Here is a 17,926-nt window from a genome sequence, read left to right on the forward strand (position 1 = left end):
ATGATCGGAGAAGAAGAAGAAAGGAAGAGAAAATTTGAAAAAGAAAGAAGTAGAGAGAAAGAAAATTGTGAGAGGAGTGAGAGAGTGTGACGTTTATACATGATAGAATGACATAAAATGAGTTGAAGCCCTAATAGAGGATATTTTTGAAATTAAATTTCCAATTTAGGGAGAGAGGAAAATTATAAAATATGGTTTAAAAAGATGAAACTAAGGTTTGCTTGGTTGGGGGTAAATAGAATAGGGAAGTTGTACTTTTCGGGAAGTAGCAAATTTTTTTTGCTTGGTTCAATTTTTATATTTTACTTCCCGGAAAGTTGGATGTTTGACTTCCCTTTAACTAGGAAAGTAACTTCCTTAGCAAAACTCAAGGAAGTAGAACTTCCCTAACACTTTTGTTGGTTTTTCCTAATTTAACCTTAATTCTTTTTTTTTCTTTTAAAATTTATATAAAAATATTTTTATTTATTTCAAAAAATATTTTTATTTATTTCATAATTTTTATTTATAATTAGTATATATTTTTATTAAATATTATGTAAAATTCAAATAAAAAAATTTAATTTTTAAATTGTAATATTTAAAAACTCTTCTAAATCGTACTTGAATCGTAAAATAAGAGATAATAAGTAAAAATTAAATTATTTATTGCTCGATTTTTAAATTAAAATTATTTGTTTAATAATATAAAAATTATCAAACGATATTTATGTCTTTTAGTTAAAAATATATTATATTATATTAAAATTAATTTTGTATTTCCCGGAAAGTAAAAATTGAAACAAGTAACATTTATCAAACTTCCTGGGAAGTTAACTTCCCAGGAACTACACTTCCCGAGAAGTTACTTCGCAGGAATTGCTATAAAACGAATCAAGCGAGGCCTAAGTTTCAAAAATAAGGTATTATATAAATAATTTCACAGGCTATTTTATTATTTTTAGCGTTTGAAATTATACATTGTTTTCTATATTTAATAAACAAACTAAAAGTTAAATTTTTTATTAATCCATGATATATAGATGCACACATACTAAAATAAATAAATTATTCTATATTTCAATACTAAATGCCCTAATAATAAATTTTAAGAATTTAACTATATTTTTTCAGTTTTTGTATGTTTAAACGGTTTATATTATTATGAGACAAAGGAAGTATTTTTTAATATCTACAAGTAATGTTTGTTGAAAATTTATTGAATCATACATGTTGCATTTTGTTTATGTTTTTTGTAAATATTTAAATTTTGAAATTATATTCACTGTTGAAAATATTTCTAAAATTTTCCATTTGAGATACAAAAATGCTATAAAAGAACTGCAAAATTTGGGTAATTAATCCTGAAGATCACTGAAGTTTCGAATTTTTTCATTTTAGTCACTAAACTATTTTTTTTTTCATTTTGATCACTGAACTTTCATTTTTTTTCATTTTGGTATTTTCCGGCCAAAAATGTTTAGGTGGTAGCCGGAATTAATTTTTTTTAACCTGAAAAGTTGCCATATATGCATTATTTGATCCAAAAAATCATTTTCAAAGTGAAATTATGTATGTGTGATAAATTTTCAATGTACAACTTGTAAAATCCGGATGTCACATGTCAACTTCCGGCTGCCACCTAAGCATTTTTGGCTTGAAATACCAAATTGAAAAAAAAAATGAAAGTTCAGTGATCGAAATGAAAAAAAAAATAGTTTAGTGACTGAAATGAAAAAATTCGAAAGTTCAGTGATCTTCAGGATCAATTACCCGCAAAATTTAGTTTGTTGAACTTTGTAACATTGTAACATGTTCTAGTTGAATGAGGTAAACTTTATTTGCTCGCAATCTGTGCTGCTGAAATGATCTGCTAATGTTTCACACAATGGAGTTGTACATTATTTGTGTTCTATCCTTGCTAACAGATTGAGAAGATGGAACAATTACAAAAAGAATCAAGCTCACCTATAAATAAGGAGTTTTTTCAAAAAATTGCTAGAAGTTTTAAGTGAGTTGCTTTCGTGTGCATCCCATGTGATTACTAATGATATCGTTTGGCCCCACCTTGGGACTGGAATCTGGATCATCCTACCTGGTTTCTGGTACTTTGATACCCAAATTTTGCAGTCTTAACCTCATTGTAGTTCTGTTACATATATGTAAAAGATGGGTGCTAATCTAGTGAATTTCGACCATAGCCATTTCCATTCAAGAATAAGAAGAGAATGAGAATTGTGGTATTTCTGCCTTACTCCGGCCAAAATTAGGATTTAAATTTGCTAGTGCATAAACTTTTATCCTATTCTAACTTCTCAGGCATAAAAAGTTCCTTTCCTTTAATACACTTGAAACTAGGAATCGTCAGAACCAACCACCGGTGCACATCGATGTCCTTATGTAGTATCATGCTAATTAGCAATGCATATGTTTATGATGTTCCGATGTGGAAATCACCAATTTGGGCATTTATTCCTCTTATTTTTACTTATCATGCAGTTGCACTTGCAGTTACTCTTCTGGACGTGCTGGGAAGCCTGTGGTTTGATGGACAGAGGTTTTGCATTTTCACATCACTCTATCCTTCTTTATACAATTATTATCTTAACTATTACAACAGATTCATTACTAGAATATGTAAATTTGCTGTTCTATCCATAAGTTATCAAATCTTACAATATTTCTTAAGTGGAATGTTGGTTCCAAGATAGACAAATATACGGTCCTTGTTTAAAAAATATTTCGTCAAATGAGGTGAAAGAAAGTTCCCAGATGCCTAAAGGTTAATCTTTTACTCTGAATTATTTCTTAAATTTTAGTGCTCCAAACTTTGGAAAGTTGCTCAATTTTACTGCTTGGGTGTATTTATTAGACCAATTAGATGTTTAACATAATTTATGGTGTCAAGCTTCTTATTGTCGTGCAATATTTATGTAGATACATATCATCCTGCAAGTGGAAGAAATTCCCTACTCATATTTAGACGCATCTGCCATGCATGTATGCTTTTAAGGCGATTCTTTCCATTCACGTAGATTAATTGAATGTAATAGAGACAAGATATGCATTTACGAGTTCAAATAAAAAACATCAGAAATTTTTGAGAAAACTACATTACTAATTGATGGCACAATGTAGTAGTTCTGTTGGAATTGTTTCATACGAGAGATCACAATGTTATGGTTGGGGTAATTTTAGGAAAGAACCAAAACTTGAATAGGCAATAGTATTGCTCTGCTTTTGATTGTTTTGAAGGAAACCTACTATACGGTACGGGGTTTTTTTTTTGTCTATGCCATGTAGCCAGCATATCTTACTTTCTTGGAGATTCGTGTCTGCTTTGAATTCCTTGCAGAACCATATTTTTTGATAATATCCAATTGGTAACAAACTAATAATTTTTGCTCAGAAGCAGGAATTAAAGCCTTCAATTTATCTGAGATGGAATTTGAAGCTAGGTCGTCAAAAGATGGGGCATGGTTATTATACATATTAACCTTCGTTCGATCCCATTACTTACTGTTCAATTACGATCTTGCTGAAAGTCGTGGATGCGAGATGTGGTTAATTGTAATTTATAAGGTAATTCACACTTTTGTTTGAGCCATTTCATTTGAAGGCCAAAATATGTGTTCATTTTCTGCCCTGGACCATGTGGTGTCCCTTTTGAGCTAATGGCTAAAAGTATTAACTTTATGCTGTGATGGAATTCGTTCCTGTTTCGATTATGTTATTGAGATTGTTGGAGTGTATCCATAACTTAAATTGAACGTTGGTTGCATTGTCAAATGTGAGTTAATGTCATGTGTACCATTTCTATTGATTTTGCAGGTATGATTTCGAGATGTTCCTGTGCCACAGATATCTTCCATCCGGTGAAGCTGTAAGTATTTAAAACATGATAGGCTGCATTTTCTATATAATTAGTACTGAATATTAAACAGATATATAAAATAGCTGAACTCAATTCAATGCGTGATAGCTAAATTGTATGAAAACTTATTGAGTTATATGTTTTGACGTTTCGTTTTTCATTTTTGAAAGTGCTCCTGAAACTGCAAAACATTATATTCATAATCTATTATTGTAAAATTATTGTTTGCCATTTTTTGTTTTCCTTTTCGTGTTGCACGACTTGATAGATTCATGATATTATGAACCGAGATTAAATTCCTTAACATGTATATTCTAGAAATATTTCATTAATTCCGAATTGATTAATTTGAAATTTTTGTGATTTATTAAAGGAAGTTCTTGTTAGATTTGTTGGATTTGGGGCTGAGGAAGACGAGTGGATCAACATAAAAAGTGGAGTTCGAGAACGGTCTATCCCGCTTGAGAATTCAGAATGTCATAAGGTGCAAGTTGGAGATGTTTTATGCTGCTTCCAGGTGATTTAAGTTAAATGTATGTCCTGAAAATTGCATTTACGATTTGCAGAAGAGCTTATGTTTAGGCTGTCTTAATTATGTGAATTAGGAACGGAGAGATCAAGCTATATATTATGATGCTCATGTGATAGAGATTCAAAAGAAAATGCATGACATAAGAGGTTGCAGGTGTATGTTCTTGATCAAATACCAACGTGACAACACTGATGTAAGTTTCATATGCATATCAGCGACACTACCCTTTTAGTTTGTCTTCTTACCGTTTTGCCTTTTCGGCTTGTGCCAGGAACTAGTCCGATTGAGGAGGTTATGTAGCAGACTGTGTTATTAATTGTTTCATTTGATAATTATCTGTCACGACCCAATTTCATGAATCGTGACCGGCGCTAGGGTATGGGTATGGTTGTACCAAAACCCGTAGCTAGCCTTGCGAATAACCAACTTATATCATTTAAAACAATGTACCTGCAGAAAACCACATGCTCGGGGGCAACCGAGACTTCAGCCTAATCTAGCAGTACAATAAGCAACATATATTCAAAGTATACTTATCTGAAATTATAACTCCAACAGTATGGCAATATAATATAAATACCATAATTACTGTAATCATGCCCAAAAACGATAAGGTAAACACCAACAATCAACAGTCTAAAATATAATAAAAAAACTAATCATAAATAATCTAATACTACTACTGCGGTCTAAGAGTTTAAAACAGTTCGACTCTTCTATTCTGAAAATAAAATAAAAACCTCCGAGAATGAAAAAACGGAGATCGACCAAAGCTCAAATCATAAACCTGGAAAATTTGGGAAAACAACGGGGTCAGATTTACTGAGTAGAGTTTATATAACCATTTACATTTATTAAGTTAAAAACCTTTAAAAAGTTTAATAAAACATTTTCATTATGGATTATCAATGAAACCCTAAACCACAATTCTAAATCCATTGTCGTGTCGGTGAGACGTATCTCAATAACCGATCCCCGACTATCACTTAATAAATAGTGAGCCCAGGAGACGTATCTTCCACCGGTGCCCTCACTAAGGTGAGACGTATCTCAAACCTACCTCAATACCATAATCATTACCGGTGCGCACGCAGTCCCGATGATGCCCATCGAGTAGCACGTTCCAAATCAAATCCACAATGCCGAAAAAACAGTTCAAAAGCCGTTTATACATATGCATATACAAAATATAATATTTGCTTAATAAAGAGGTAAATAGAGATATAAACTCACTGCTTTCTATTCCACGTGAAACCGACAAGCACCTAACTCTGGTTCGCCTCTGAAGTACGAACAGTCGATGGGTCTAAATAAAATATTAAAATCATAATTAAAATCAGACCCTAACTCTAAAGAGTACTAAACACCACATAGGACTAGTACACACAACAACACGCCAATGTATAATCAAACACATAAGATTAAAACGTATTAAAACTATAACCCAAGTTATAGAAACCAAACCATATAAGTTATATATATTAAATTACAATTCAAATAATTTATTAAACAATTTAATTTAACCCAAGCTAAAATTTATATCAGTGAGTCAGCCGAGTTATTAAAAACTACCAAACTTCTTCCCACTTGTCGGGCGACCAAAGTCTAACCCAAACATTTTATCAAATATAAACCAAAGTTTATAATAAAAAAAATAACCTTGAATAAATATATTTATATCTAATTATAAACCATAGTTTATAATTATAGAAACAATTTTGATAAAATAATTATCAAAATTTAAAACGGAACTCAATAAATTATAACTCAAGTAACCATTAGTTACTAATAATTTACTTAATATAAATATATTAAGAAAACGTTTAAAATCCAAAACGTCAAATTGACACGTCTAATCAATAAATTCCAAAATTTGATAATTACCTGAGTAATTATAAATTATTGGTTAGAAATATAATTATCTCTTTCCGTTTATAATAATCAAAATAAATTAAATAATAATCAAAACTAACATAATATAATGTTGCCAAATTCCCATATCATAAATCGAAACGAAACTCGAAAGTTAAAAACCAAAATCAATAACAATAGTAAAAGTGAATTATCAAAATTTAACTTAAAAAAAATCAATTGATTTATATCAACTCAATATAGTGACCATAATGGCCAAATAGCCACCATTTAAAATCAAATTAGCAAAGCCAAAATTATTCCTGTCACCATTATTATACCCCAATGACAAATCAATCACATAATCAGCTTTGAATACCATAACCCATACATATCAAACAACATCATCACAAGGACACGAATTAAACTCAACAAAGCACATCACTTAATTATGAACTCCAGATCAAACAACAAGGCCATCTTAATTTATCATCAACCCTACGCATGAGAAAAGATCAGTCCCACACGGCAAGAACAAGGCAGCCATAGGCAAGGGTCATGGACAACAGAACATATTGGTAATTAGGGAGAACGAAGAATGACAACATGCAGTGCTACCAAGGCAAAGACGAAACAGTTAATATAAATCTTCCAATGACCAAACAATACTAAAATAGACAATAATTACGTCAGACCAAGCAAGGAAAATCACTGCAGAAACTATAATGAAACACGCAACCACAGTGTTCACGACGATGAATCGAAACGACGATTAAACGAAGAAGATTCACTTACCAAATTCGATACCAACGCGTAAGGATGATAGGAGACGACGTGCACTGATGTAACAAAGAGATGAGTCTCAGCCCGATGCAAGAATACCAGAGACACAAATTATTGAACGGAAAAGACGATATCAAAAAGAATAAGAAATTGACGTGAATTACTTACCCGATTCGAGAACGATGGAAAAGAACGAATGAGTTGGTGTTTCAAAGTGTTTTAGACTGAGGTAGTCGGCTAGGGTTGATAGAAAATGATAGAATATGAAAAATAGGGTTTAAAAATATAACAAGTCTATTTAAATACTTGAAATCCCGAAACAGCACAGTGCACGTTCGTGCACTTGAGTGCACGATCGTGCACTCCATCGCTCCTCCAACGCGTCTCAAATTTTGATCCAACGGTCAACTTTTTGTCGTGCACAGCATATCCAAAACGGAGCCCGATCCAACGGTTCAATTGGGAGATATGAATTTTTTATCAAAACATGTCAGATTTAGAAGGCACACGAACACAACATCGATTATCATCCGGATACAAATCAAATCGCCATCGAAAACTCACACGACACATGGAAAATACGGGATATTACAATCTCCCCAACTTATTAAAAATTCGTCCTCGAATTTAAAACAAAACTACTGACGTATAACACAATGAAAAGTTTTCGTAACAGGCTGAACAAAATGCACCTAACCATCGTGAAACATCAAAATATTCTTCCACTAAGTAAATCGCAAAAAGCAAAACCATATAGTAAGTTAAGTCCTGTTGAGTTCCATAAAAAAAACATAGTCCGGAAATCTTTTTAAACCATTTTGTAAAACAGCTTAGAAGAAAACAAAATAGTAATTAGCCGAGTCAACCAAGACTTCCAAGCCTACTTCACGTGTCGGGCGATCCAAGTCTACCCTGACCCCAAAAATCCACAAAAAAACAGATGTTTAAAATCCGAAATTTCATTTGATAAAACAACATAAAGTTTGAAAAGCAACGAAACTCAACATTACTTAACTAGTCAACAATTAACAACATGCACACAGCGTTTCTGATAAAATCCAGAATAACAAACATGCTAAAAATGGCACCACAAGCCACAACATAGTGATTTCGTCCTTAACGACTTGAGCGCTTGCGTAAGAAAAACTCAACAGGTTGTTCCTCGAACAATAACTCAATGCTACAACTGATATACTAAACAATCTCAATAGGTCACAAAAATTAATAACACTAACTTTCACTTGACATAAATGATAACACCATATCTAGGTGACATCAACGAGGGAAAACAAACTCTCCCGCTAAAAGTTTGACTGAAAAATTTAAAAATAATCAACAAAGAAACCTCGAATCTCTCAAAAAAATTTCACTCGGGAAGGTCAACATAAGATGAAACACGCCGAAAACATATGAGGTATTACATTCTCCCCAACCTATGAAAAACTCGAACTCGAACTCGATTTTTTTTTTTTGAATCTGAAATTGACTCGCAGTTTAAACGGTCACAATACACTTATGCGCAAAATTCTGATTCTAATAACTTAGTGCCCAACGATCACTCGATCAACATAATATAAATAATCAACAATTATCCAATTTAGAGCCACAAATACTCTTTAATAAGTTGGCTTCCAAAACTAAAATAAATCTATATGATTACTAACTCCACATTATCAAAGTGCAAGAATAAGCCCTAAGTTCAACTATAGTTCTTACAACTCTAAACTCTATTGCTTCATATAGGGTATTGAAATCACAAGTTGATAAAATCTTGCGTTCTACAACACCTACTCACTTATCCACTTATAACGAGCTCGACATCCAAACAGTCGATATCAATACTCCACAACAACTAAATAATATTTTTGGCCAAAAACAACCACTATTTGAATCATTTGGTCCAAATATTTACACCAATTTCGATAATACCATTATCTTCGTGAATCATAACTCTTACCATCATTCAAAAGGATACGTAAACTTACCTCATGATAAGAGAATCTCCAGATTAGCAACAAAATCTCAATCCTAGTTATTCCTCCAATCACTCAAAAATAAAATAGTTTGTAATACTCTAAGTTTCTAATCATCAATTTAACTATGTCTCACAGACTTAACTTTATTCCATACAAAAAGATTTTAATATTCGAACAAAATGATATCAAAACTCTCAACAATTAAACCCTCAATCTACAGTGTCGAGCAGCCAATTTTGTTATCAAAACTCACCAAACACAATCATCAGATTTTTTTTTCTTTTCAAATCAACTAGTTCATATACCCAAATCGTATCTAAATTCTCAAAAGTATTCCATCGATTGACTATAAGCTTGTATACAATAAGAAATTACGACGACCAATTTACCCGACCAGATTGTTAGTTATGCTCAAAACCAACCTATGGAAGTATAAAATTTTCAAATACGCAGAACATTTTATATTTAAAAATTCCCACCTCTTTTAAAAGACTTAACATTTTACACCTTCTTTTTATATATCAAAATTGAAGTACCTTTACCGATGGAAAACCATCAGTATGTAAATCCCTGAAAATTTCCAAAATATTTGCATTTTTAAATTCGCAAATTCCCCTTACATTTAAATAAGTTGGCAATTTGTGAAACTGTTCAACTGATAAAACTTATGTGATCTGTAAATCAAATTTGCTAAATAAGTTGTCCTTTTCTGGTAAATAATCAAACCGTGGAAAAATCCTCCGTATTCACAATACACATTGAAGTTTCAAAATATCCAAAATTTAAGTCGCTCTTAAGTCTTACTCTCAAACAAAAACACGATTTGAAGAATCGTTCAACCGAAAAATTAATTATTTCTTTTAAATCAAATTTGATAAAATTGCTTTCTTTCTACATGACGTAAAATTTAGTAATGCATATCTCTTTATTTACGAAAACACCTTTATATCAATATACCGAAACATTTGAATAAACAACTTACTTTTAAAATTCAAATGTAAAAACATAAATTGAGCATATAACTAAATCCCTTAATCTAACAATCCTCTAGTCAAAATTGTAAATTTTTCACGAAAGTTCTATAATATATATATAGCTATATACCACACTTCGCACCACTAAAATCTCGAACGCAACTTCAAAATATTCCTCCAACTCCATACTTACAATCTATCAAATCATATGATACCACCATAACAATTTTAAACGTTATCTCCACTAAAACTCATAAGTATAAAGTAATATCAAATAAAACTCCAAACAAACTGAAACTTAAAGAAGACAACACATCACATACATTTTTACAAAACTTACCACTAGTTTTCGAATCGGACAGAATAAACTTAATGAAAACACCGGCGTATTAAATACACTGATCTATCATCTCGGGTCAGGATTTCTAATATCCTTTTTTTGGGTAATCCGAAATCACCAACTTTCTCGATATCCAAACCTAAAGATTTTGACCCACAAACAAAACATCAAATCTATCGAAACTAAAAATGAAGACAAAGGAAACAGGGTCTAGACAAAGATCTTGCTCACAAATTAAGACCATACAATAAGGTAAGCCATCCATGACCATGTGAATTAATTCATCTCACGTGTTACTCCGACAAAGAGACAAAATAAAAACAATCAAAATAGTTCAACCACACATGACATTCAGCAAAATCAGCCCAACATACTTAAGAGACCAAAATCAAGACATTCTACAACAAGTTTGAATTTTCGTATCAAAATCAACTTATAATTATATTATCTTTTAAGAGTACGCTTCAAAACTCATTTGAAATATAATTAACAAATAAATTTCGAGTTCGTGTCGAGTCCCACAGTTTAAAAATCATTTTCCAGAAACCTCTTTATAAAAATAATAGTTAAATTTCATAAACGCCTCAAATTATAAACTATTGAGTTAACCGAGTAATTACTACTTCCAAGCTCAACTTCTAATCTGGGTGACCCAAGTCAAGCCCGCAATAACCATTTATAAAACGTATACAACGCGTTTTTAAATCCAGAAAAACGTAATTTAAAACAAAACCTCGATCTTTTCAACTAGGGAACTCGACAATACCAAAGTAACAACATCAGGTCATCACCCAAGCGAGACATCTGAAAAATTTAATTAACCTATTCAAAACACATACTTCGAAAAAAAACAAAAAATAGCAACCAAGCAATTAAGACCAACAACACCAAAGTGTCGATAAACCACCAAACGATAAAATTTCAAAAGTATTTTAAATTTTTAAAATGGTATCACCTTACAAAATAATTTTATTTAAAAAAATAACTCTTTTGGAATCACCAGCCAAAGTAAATTTGAAATACGAGAAAAATTATGTTAGTGGTAACGTAATGAAAATCACCTTTTAGGTTATCATGCTCAGACTACTGATCTGACTCTTATGTCCAAAACACCAGTTAGACCAAAATAATTTTTATTAAAGAATTTCTAACTCAATATGAGGTCAGCAACGTGAAGTCACAAAACGTGATAAACGATTTTACTATCAAAATATATTATACCATAAACAAAGCCAAAGCCTAACGAAATATTTTTTTTATGTTCTCGGCCAAAGCCAAACTATTCACCAAATAACCCAGCGTTATAAAACCATTAAAGACATAAAATCAAAGTTTATTACCCAATGAAATGCCAAATCAACATGATAAGACAAACAACGTCATAGCCAAGTATGAATTTAGGCAAATTACCAATCATAAAATTTACCGAGAAATCAAAAGCAATTAAAAGGATCACATAAGTGAAATAACAGTTATCACATAAAATCTTAGCATAAGATCAAATATGACACGATTGACTCGACACCATCCTATAGGTGTAGGCAGGAAGTTTTGAAAATAAAAGATGACGTTTCAAAGACAAGACTTGAATCCTAATTCCGCAGTAGTTCCTAGGACAAGATAACCACTTAACATGCCAAAACAATTAAACACTTAACATTTAAAAGGTCTTGGTTTGAAACCAAAGCTCTGATACCAAGTTTGTCACGACCCAATTTCATGAATCGTGACCGGCGCTAGGGTATGGGTATGGTTGTACCAAAACCCGTAGCTAGCCTTGCGAATAACCAACTTATATCATTTAAAACAATGTACCTGCAGAAAACCACATGCTCGGGGGCAACCGAGACTTCAGCCTAATCTAGCAGTACAATAAGCAACATATATTCAAAGTATACTTATCTGAAATTATAACTCCAACAGTATGGCAATATAATATAAATACCATAATTACTGTAATCATGCCCAAAAACGATAAGGTAAACACCAACAATCAACAGTCTAAAATATAATAAAAAAACTAATCATAAATAATCTAATACTACTACTGCGGTCTAAGAGTTTAAAACAGTTCGACTCTTCTATTCTGAAAATAAAATAAAAACCTCCGAGAATGAAAAAACGGAGATCGACCAAAGCTCAAATCATAAACCTGGAAAATTTGGGAAAACAACGGGGTCAGATTTACTGAGTAGAGTTTATATAACCATTTACATTTATTAAGTTAAAAACCTTTAAAAAGTTTAATAAAACATTTTCATTATGGATTATCAATGAAACCCTAAACCACAATTCTAAATCCATTGTCGTGTCGGTGAGACGTATCTCAATAACCGATCCCCGACTATCACTTAATAAATAGTGAGCCCAGGAGACGTATCTTCCACCGGTGCCCTCACTAAGGTGAGACGTATCTCAAACCTACCTCAATACCATAATCATTACCGGTGCGCACGCAGTCCCGATGATGCCCATCGAGTAGCACGTTCCAAATCAAATCCACAATGCCGAAAAAACAGTTCAAAAGCCGTTTATACATATGCATATACAAAATATAATATTTGCTTAATAAAGAGGTAAATAGAGATATAAACTCACTGCTTTCTATTCCACGTGAAACCGACAAGCACCTAACTCTGGTTCGCCTCTGAAGTACGAACAGTCGATGGGTCTAAATAAAATATTAAAATCATAATTAAAATCAGACCCTAACTCTAAAGAGTACTAAACACCACATAGGACTAGTACACACAACAACACGCCAATGTATAATCAAACACATAAGATTAAAACGTATTAAAACTATAACCCAAGTTATAGAAACCAAACCATATAAGTTATATATATTAAATTACAATTCAAATAATTTATTAAACAATTTAATTTAACCCAAGCTAAAATTTATATCAGTGAGTCAGCCGAGTTATTAAAAACTACCAAACTTCTTCCCACTTGTCGGGCGACCAAAGTCTAACCCAAACATTTTATCAAATATAAACCAAAGTTTATAATAAAAAAAATAACCTTGAATAAATATATTTATATCTAATTATAAACCATAGTTTATAATTATAGAAACAATTTTGATAAAATAATTATCAAAATTTAAAACGGAACTCAATAAATTATAACTCAAGTAACCATTAGTTACTAATAATTTACTTAATATAAATATATTAAGAAAACGTTTAAAATCCAAAACGTCAAATTGACACGTCTAATCAATAAATTCCAAAATTTGATAATTACCTGAGTAATTATAAATTATTGGTTAGAAATATAATTATCTCTTTCCGTTTATAATAATCAAAATAAATTAAATAATAATCAAAACTAACATAATATAATGTTGCCAAATTCCCATATCATAAATCGAAACGAAACTCGAAAGTTAAAAACCAAAATCAATAACAATAGTAAAAGTGAATTATCAAAATTTAACTTAAAAAAAATCAATTGATTTATATCAACTCAATATAGTGACCATAATGGCCAAATAGCCACCATTTAAAATCAAATTAGCAAAGCCAAAATTATTCCTGTCACCATTATTATACCCCAATGACAAATCAATCACATAATCAGCTTTGAATACCATAACCCATACATATCAAACAACATCATCACAAGGACACGAATTAAACTCAACAAAGCACATCACTTAATTATGAACTCCAGATCAAACAACAAGGCCATCTTAATTTATCATCAACCCTACGCATGAGAAAAGATCAGTCCCACACGGCAAGAACAAGGCAGCCATAGGCAAGGGTCATGGACAACAGAACATATTGGTAATTAGGGAGAACGAAGAATGACAACATGCAGTGCTACCAAGGCAAAGACGAAACAGTTAATATAAATCTTCCAATGACCAAACAATACTAAAATAGACAATAATTACGTCAGACCAAGCAAGGAAAATCACTGCAGAAACTATAATGAAACACGCAACCACAGTGTTCACGACGATGAATCGAAACGACGATTAAACGAAGAAGATTCACTTACCAAATTCGATACCAACGCGTAAGGATGATAGGAGACGACGTGCACTGATGTAACAAAGAGATGAGTCTCAGCCCGATGCAAGAATACCAGAGACACAAATTATTGAACGGAAAAGACGATATCAAAAAGAATAAGAAATTGACGTGAATTACTTACCCGATTCGAGAACGATGGAAAAGAACGAATGAGTTGGTGTTTCAAAGTGTTTTAGACTGAGGTAGTCGGCTAGGGTTGATAGAAAATGATAGAATATGAAAAATAGGGTTTAAAAATATAACAAGTCTATTTAAATACTTGAAATCCCGAAACAGCACAGTGCACGTTCGTGCACTTGAGTGCACGATCGTGCACTCCATCGCTCCTCCAACGCGTCTCAAATTTTGATCCAACGGTCAACTTTTTGTCGTGCACAGCATATCCAAAACGGAGCCCGATCCAACGGTTCAATTGGGAGATATGAATTTTTTATCAAAACATGTCAGATTTAGAAGGCACACGAACACAACATCGATTATCATCCGGATACAAATCAAATCGCCATCGAAAACTCACACGACACATGGAAAATACGGGATATTACATTATCCAATCAATTCCGTTTACTTTCTCGTCTCCGACAACATTACTATTGTAGGAAGCTACAGCAGTATTCAGCATGCTATAATGCTCTGATATGTTGTTGACTCTGTTGATACAGTTTTCATAATTAGATTTTTTTAAATCAATTTCTTGGATAATTCAAGAGTTTCCGAGTATACAAAATCTACTGCTGGTGATTTTTTTGTCTCTCATAACAAGTTAGAAGATGGAGGAAAAAGCAATAAAAGGAAATAGAAATGCTGTGAGTTGTGGGTAGGGGGTGAGCAGAAACCGAACTAGACTGAAAAATCAAACTGAACTGAACTAAATATCGTTGTTTGGTTCGGCTATTCGTTTAAAATAGTCTGGTTGCGTTTGCTTTTAGGTAAAAGTTCGGTGTTTGGTTTTCGGTTCGATTTGGGCATTTTGAAAAAAAAAACGAATAAAAATATTAATTTTTTTAAAATATAATCTAAATGTGTATCTATTCAATTTCTTTTAATTTTTATTTTTTAATTATTGTTTTTTTCCTCCAAAGATCAAGAAAGTCATAACACAACTAATTTTTATGAGCTTTCAAACAAGTAAAAAAATTAATTAAATTGAAAATAATCAAGTCTAAAGTTTGTGAAGTTGAACATAGTTTTGTGAATGAGATCTTAATTTTTCGATTATATATGCAACCGCTTGGCACTTGAAACTTAATGCTTTTTAATCTTCCATGTGAATACAAAGGATTAAATCTAACAAAACAAACACAAACATAAAAAAGAAACAATAATAACAATTCGATTATAAATATTTATAAACTACTTTTTTGAGTTGAAGGTATAAATTTGATCAAGAGAGCTCCTGACTTTTTGATCGGGTTAAAAATCCATCAAACCAACTCAAGAAAAGAAAGATAGATTTTTAAAGAAAACCACTAGTTAAAATTAGGAGGTGGTTTTCCGGTCATCAAAATCATCTCCTTTGAAATAAGATAATGGTTGGCATAATCTTTGGATAGAGTCCGATTCAGCTTATGTTGTTAGCATGTTTTGTTCTCGTTCTTGGAGGTTCGAGCTCGTTGGCTCAAATATTTGCATATTTTACAGGGTATGTCTGTGATGGTAACACATATTTATAGAGAGGAAATAAAATTGCGCATGCCTTGGAAAAATTTGGAACTGAAAATTGGAATTGTTGGTGGCATTCTTATTCGACGTTCATTAATTCTTTCGTCTATGATGGTTTAAATAGACATGAGAATTATAGATTTTCCAAGTGATTTTCCAAGTGATTTTATTCCATATTGTGGAAGTCTTTTCTTGTTGAATTGAAGTTGTTGCCGTTTGTTGAAGTTGTTGTTGTCATTGTTAATGTAGTTATTCATGTATTAATGGTGTTGCTACTTCCGTTTTTTGTTGTTGTTGTTGCTGTAATTTGTTGTTGTTGTTGCTGCGGTTTTGTTGTTGTTGTTGCTGCAATTTCGTTGTTGTTGTTGCTGCAGTTTTGATGTTGTCGTTGCTGTTGCAGTTTTAATGTTGTTGCGTGATGCAATTTTGATGTTGTTGTGTGCTTCTTTTTTGTTGTTGCTACCGCTACGGTTCTGTTAATGCAACTAGTCTCTTTAGAATTTTTTCGAGTATTTTTATTGCCGCCAGTTTTATTGCTGCTTCGAAGTTTGATTGCTGTCAATAGGAAGTTAGCTCTTCTACGTCAACATTGTTGATTTTAGAGTTCGATTTTGCTTTTATTTGACCCTTAGTTTTCTTTAGGCTTTAAGCTTTGGAATTTTATTTAATTTTGTTGATTTTGTATTTCGATTCTCTTTTTTTCATTTAATATTATTGATGGTAATGAGGAAAATGATGCATATGCTAAGAGGATGTCAACCTAGTTGAGAGGTTTGGTGTGTTTTCTATTTTCTTGACATCAACTTTTACTTAAAAAAAGATTCTTTAAACATTTAAGGTATGAGATACCTCAAAATATGGAGTTTTATTGAAAAACAACCTGAATAAGACATGTAAAATAAAAAAGCAAAGATATGAGGGTGGATAAGTGGTCATTTTTCGATAAAAAAAAGTCAAAATCAACTTCTCAAAATTATAATTTTAGTTTGTGTTTTCAGACAAAATAAAAAAAATTCATTTTAAAAAAGAAAAATAAGTGTTGCAGTCTTTAATTATTATTAATATATAAATCAATAAACTCATATAATATAGTATAAATATGCTAATAGAAGTATATGAAAATTTATTAAACACTAAATATTTGAATTAATTTTAAAATGAAAAATAAAAAAATTAGTTCAATTAAAATTTGATGATTTGTTTTTACTTACTATTATACCTATGATACGGACTAAAGCAAAAGAAATTGAATTCGGATTTAATGCTAATAATTGCGCTAATAATTGCATTTGGGCAATGGGATTGCTAGTAATTGCACTGCAAATGTTCCACAACTGAGTAGTGTAAGAGCATCTCGAATGCAATGTTAAAATGAAGTGCTAATGCCATAATTTAGCATTTAATTTTAAAATGCATCTCCAATGCAGTGCTATAATTTGTGCTAAATTTAGCATATGCTATATCACGTGCTAAATTTAGCACAGACTATAGCATATGCTAAAATTCAACAACCAATAGCAATTTACTATTAATTACAATTTTACCACGGTCATTTTTTTGCATTTATTATTTTAACCTATTTTTTTTATTTTAAATTTTGTGCTTCTATTTAATTTTACAACAGCGATTTGATTTTTTAATAGTAGACCATACATCAATATAATAAATAAATTAAATAATTTATTCTTATATAATTCATCGATTCTTTTAATTATATCTTTTGAAAAGTTCATTATTAAATTAAAAAAATATTATATAAATTTTAGTTTAAAATATTAAATTAAAAAAATTATTAAATAATTAGCAATTAATAAAATTAAGAGATAATTATCTTAATAAATAATTATAACATTTTTTTAACTTTGTGCATTGGAATAAAATTTGAAATGCTATGCTATCTGTAGCATTT

The 17,926-nt window shown here is 31.3% G+C and overlaps 1 pseudogene; it reads left to right on the forward strand.

The window, feature by feature from the left end:
- LOC126673073 (protein SAWADEE HOMEODOMAIN HOMOLOG 1-like) lies at positions 1-4,709 on the forward strand (annotated as a pseudogene).
- Positions 4,710-17,926: the final 13,217 nt, after the last annotated feature.

Source organism: Mercurialis annua, linkage group LG1-X (genome assembly GCF_937616625.2).
Source record: "Mercurialis annua linkage group LG1-X, ddMerAnnu1.2, whole genome shotgun sequence".
NCBI classification, from domain to species: domain Eukaryota; kingdom Viridiplantae; phylum Streptophyta; class Magnoliopsida; order Malpighiales; family Euphorbiaceae; genus Mercurialis; species Mercurialis annua.